At 40.5% G+C, this 5,158-nt stretch overlaps 1 long non-coding RNA gene across 1 annotated transcript; it reads right to left on the bottom strand.

Annotated features, from left to right (window-relative positions):
• Window positions 1-3,132: 3,132 nt before the first annotated feature.
• Window positions 3,133-4,034, bottom strand: LOC124340478. Its single transcript, XR_006918053.1, has 3 exons — window positions 3,839-4,034; window positions 3,543-3,640; window positions 3,133-3,343 (listed from the first exon to the last, which is right to left on the bottom strand). It is a non-coding gene; the product is annotated as an uncharacterized LOC124340478 (long non-coding RNA).
• Between the last annotated feature and the right edge of the window lie 1,124 nt (window positions 4,035-5,158).

Below are 5,158 nucleotides of genomic sequence, written 5' to 3'. Positions count from 1 at the left end.
CAGCAGCGCTTTGACTGGTGGAGAGCTGCTGCTGGCCATCGTCGACACATCTGCGACCGTCAACGATATATTATTTCCCCGGGAAAATCGGGGAAAATAGAAAGTGATATTTATTTGAACAAAAAAAAGAAGAAGAGCGAGCGTAAAAAACAAATTGTGCTGAAAAGTGATTTCCCACTTTATACATGACAAACCAACGGTGTGTAGACGGTTCAGACAAACAAGAAGGAACTCTGTCAACCGCTTTTATTATGCGCCTGGCTCGGCAATAATAATAAAAAGAAAAAAAAAAAAGCTCGACGATATGAGAATATAAGAAACTGATGATTCAGAGTTTGATGACGTTGTCCTATACTACACACACACCAGCAGGCAGGCAGACAGCCAGTCTCGGAGCAATCAAACACTGGAGTAGTGTATAGTCGCTCTTGATATGAACTGTACACTATAAATAGATGAGTGAATAGAGTCTAGGGTTTTTGTATGCCATAGAAAAAGAGAAAGGGGTGGCACAGGAGAAAAAAAAGAGGGCGCTGAATTCATAAATATCGACGAGGGTATTTATATAATGCGCTGAAAAGCTTGGAACCAAACTCCAATAACTGTGACGAGAACAATTGAACATGTCAAATCTTCCACTTGGTGGGAGGGAGGAGGGAGAGAGAGAGGGGGGCGATAGAGAAGTTTTTCACCATCACGAGGGGAAAATATCCAAAAATAAATTGAAGTGTCGATCTTTCGGAGAACAATAAAACAAATAAAAAACCTGCTTACTACAGATGCTGAAGATGTTCTGTCTAACTTGTACGGTCATGTAAGGTAGTTGCGTCTAAAGTTAATCGTTGTCTTGCCTTTCGTAATAAACCGTATATTGAGACCCGGATCAATATACAGAGTTCACTTTTTTCCTCTCCAATTCTCCATGTTGTTGTGCCATCTTCGCAACTGTCCTGTTGTACAACAACTTGACAAGAGTGGACGACCTTTGGTTTTTTTGGGGGCAACGGGCTGACTAGAGATCTACGACTCTCCATTTCAAATTCCGCGCCCTTTTTTCTTCTCTTGAAACAAAAGTCTAAGTGAAACAAGGGGCGGTCTTTTCAACATACGGATTCAAAATATGAAATCGAGAAAAGGAAGAGACTACAGGGTTGGTTGTATCCAAAGTTAATTGAAATGTCGGCGTAGAGGCGGCAGAGCGCGTCTCATGCATGTGTGTGTGTGTGTACCGAGAAAAGTGTATATCTGACGCAGCTCGAGCGGAACGGAAAAGCGAATAAGTCACTCACAGAAATCTCTGCTGCGTGCGTATGTAGAGTACATTTTTGTAAGAAAGAGTGTGGAACAACCCAAAACTCCTCCTCAGATGGAATAAGGAGAAGGCTGTTGCTTGTAGTAGCGTAAAGGGCGAGCACCGGAAACCTAATTAGCCACCAACACCAACATATGGAAGTCATCTATGTATATGTATGCGTAGGACCAGTGTACCAACTGCGCTCTATGTGCATAGGTGAAAGGCCGGTTTCGGCTCTTCCATAAAACAAAAAACGTGATCTTTCCAACTGGAGCAAAAGTATATGGGATCCCCCCAAAAGAAAACCTGCAGGCGCAAAACTGGAACATTAAAACAAAAAAGAAAGAGGGCGGAGAAGTTGCTATTACACTTATAACAAGACTATGTCCTCTCCATCAACTTGTTTCTTTTCTGAGAGAAACTGAAGAAGGCGGAGCTGGTCATCTCTATCCGGATGGATGGGGGAAGTTAAAAGCAGAGGGGGGAGAATAAGAAAAAAACAAACCCCAAAAGAACATGGTTCTTTTTTTCTTTTCCAACGCGTCTCGGCAGACTGCTTGTCGCCGCCGACGCGTTAAAATAAAAAAAAACAAAAAAAAATCTGTTGGGAGGATCAGGAACGAGCATAGCAAAACGGCCGGGCATATAGTACACACTATCCGCGGGGCAGGGTGGGACAGCTCAGCAGGAGCCCCGGAGCTATATAGAAAAAGGAGTAGGAGGCGTCGAGTGTCAAAAGAGTTTGAAAGACATTATTTTTTTCCGAGAGGAAACAAGTTTGTGCTGCACACACTCTCTGATCCGGAGAACTATAAATATATGTGGACCATGAGAAGTGGACCAGGTGGATCAACATCGTCGATGCCCGGCCCAAACACTGGACAATATCTTTCCTGTGTATGGACATCATCCCTGTGTAAATACATAAATCAGAGAACCGGAATAATCAAACGAGGACGAATAATAGAACGTTTGGCGTTATTATGTTGGGGGGAACTTTTAGCTGGATGCTATAAACGAACGCCAACTGACCATCGAATAATCTTCAAAAACACCAACGGTCATCACAAGGCTGTATGTATAATGTTGCTCCAGACTCCTGGCCGCTGATGATTATTGACCCAAACACGACAGAAAAGGCTCCCAGTCAACTTAATGATGTTTGGATAAAATACGACTAAGTGTGAGGGGGGAAACGGACGGATGTGGATGTTAAATGGGCCGTTTGAATGAGCGTGAAGGCGTCGCCGTGTTTTCTCAGTGGGGGAAAAATGTGGTTTTCGCGATAATTTAGGCACAAACAAATAAACAGCGACCAAGCCCATCGTTGTCATTCAAAATATTATATTCGGGGTTCGCCATCGCTCCTATCCTATCACCACGCAAAACAAAGTCGAGTATCGAGCACAGGACGTTGAGTTTGAATTTTCTTGTGTTGACGGACGACGTCAACCTATTTATGGGTGCCAGATAATGAAGATTAAAAGCCTATATTCGTTGTGGAAACGAAGGGGAAGGGGGCGGGGTCAAGTCTAAAAATCAATGAGTTCACGATTCACGATAATTGTTTGTTTTGACGCAGCCATAGACGAGGAGGTGCCGGTGTGGTGGCAGGTACCTCTTGGCCATACAATTTTCCAGTTCTTACTTCAAGTGTCAAAAGTTAAAAAATGTTCAAACTTGATCGTTTACCCACAGACAAAGTTGTAAGGTACAAAACCGAGCCTGATCCCTTACTGAGTCAACAAAAACAGCAAAGAGAAAACAGTCAAAACGCATATTTCAGGAATAATCGTACTCCATGCTATGAACGATTCATAATCTACGCCCCCCAACTAGTCAAAAAGGAGGGTTGAGATAGATTTTTCCTACCTTTAAGCCTGGGAAATACAGCCAGGCATCTATCCATTCCCTGAAGAGTTGAACACACCAGGCAGGATAGGGAAAAAGGGGGTCCTCGTGAATACACTCACACACACATGGGTGTACACAAGGACAGAGGATATTTAAAGAAGGGAAATTTCTCCAATCAACTGGGATGCTGTTTATCTAATAAATGAAAAATAAAAAATGGGTTACGAAAAATGTTTACAAAATCAGTAAAGAAAAGTTGAAAATAAAACAGTTGAATGAACAGGAGAATTCATGGTTTCCACGTAATACTAATACACTGCATTCATGCAGGTCATGCATCATTAAAATTTATGTAGCAGGTTGCAGGAGTAATTTAAGTAACGAAAGTGATTACCCAAGAGATGATGATGAGATTGTTGCTGATGACAGGTCAACAGCAGCACAAGCAAAACTGGCATCTTGTTGTTGTGACGACTGGCTCAGGCCTAAAATCTGGACCAAGGAAATGGTAACATGGTGCAAAAAACTTAAAGGTTACATACAGTTTATACAAGCCCAGCATTCATATGCCACATGATAAATCCTATAATCAAAAACTAAATAATGTTTCACAAATGTGGAACAGGTTTGTCTTCTATTTAAGTTCCCAAAATAATCTATGTGAAATTGTGAATTCTTAGTATTATTTACCTGCTTAATAAAATAGAGTGGAGAGCATGGAGCCACAACTATGACAAAAGATTCCTAGTTTCACACGATGACCACATTTTTGTGATTTTATTTTTGTGCTATTTTTCGTGCAGCCACGTTTACGTAAAAAGTTATCGTTTCGTTTTGGTGTTTTCTTTGTTATTTTATTAAACTGCGTCTCCAAACAACTCTCATTTTCAAAACTTTGTAAAACAAAACGAAACTTACGACAGCAGACGACACTAATATTCTAATTAGCCACGCTTCGCTTAGAAATCGATAGACATTAAAAATCGGCCCCCCTTCAAATCCAAACCGCGCAAAAACGACAAAACGGAAGGATCGGAATTATTTTCCTATCTAATAGTAAACAGTTCTCATCAAATTAAGTTCTCCTACCACTCTCAAGATAAAGTAAAATTTTCACGAAACTCACGGATAAATATACTTTAAAAACCGAAACTGCCACAGTTAGTCACTCCAGGACCCTCTAGGCAGCCAACAGGGAAACATATTTTTCGTTAGTTACTACTAACACAGATGTTAAAGTTAATAATACACATTGTAATTTAAAATTGAGCTATTTTGTACAAGACAAGATACATCAGCTAGGATGATAGTATTACTAACTACTCTGCTATGAATCACACGTGGCACCGTTTATTGAACAGCAAATTGACCAGCGATAATCAGTGTTGTCAATGCCTTATAAAATGTTGGTGATATTATTAATAGTAGTGATTTTATAATACTGGAGTTTCTCAACAGACTGATACAGACTTCCGTTGTCTAGTCAAGATCTCGGGTGACATCATCGGTCTTCTCAAGGCCTGATGTCATAGATCATCACTGGCCACCATGAAATCTGGACCATCTGTATGTTAACTCCGGGATTTATTGAATGTTTCACAATCATTACCTGTTACACGAGCTAAGAGCTCAGAATATCAATCATGTAGCATTTTAAATTCAGTTGTGAAAAATTAACTTTCACACTTTTGTTTACATCCGTGAAACTGTGTTGACTTGATATTCAGTTAAGGTATATGGATAACCACCTAAATGTCACCACAGTTCATTATTTAAAATTTTGCTATCTTCAGTGTTAAACCTTGTATTCGCAATGTTTGACATTTGATAGCCAGTAATAACACAAAAGACGAAGTCATTCTGAAATCAGCTTTGGTTCGTTGGGAGTAGGCTAAAAAAACCTTCATACAGCACCAGCTTCTTTGCTTTTTTGCTTCCGCCGACTCACTTGTCGACGCAAAACAAAGTCGAGTAGCGAGCGCGAAGACATTAAAGTTTGAATGTTCTTGT

Source organism: Daphnia pulicaria, chromosome 5, assembly GCF_021234035.1.
Source record: "Daphnia pulicaria isolate SC F1-1A chromosome 5, SC_F0-13Bv2, whole genome shotgun sequence".
Classification (NCBI taxonomy): Eukaryota; Metazoa; Arthropoda; class Branchiopoda; order Diplostraca; family Daphniidae; genus Daphnia; species Daphnia pulicaria.
The sequence above is the reverse complement of the archived record's forward strand: the minus strand, read 5'-3'. Positions and strand labels throughout refer to the sequence as shown.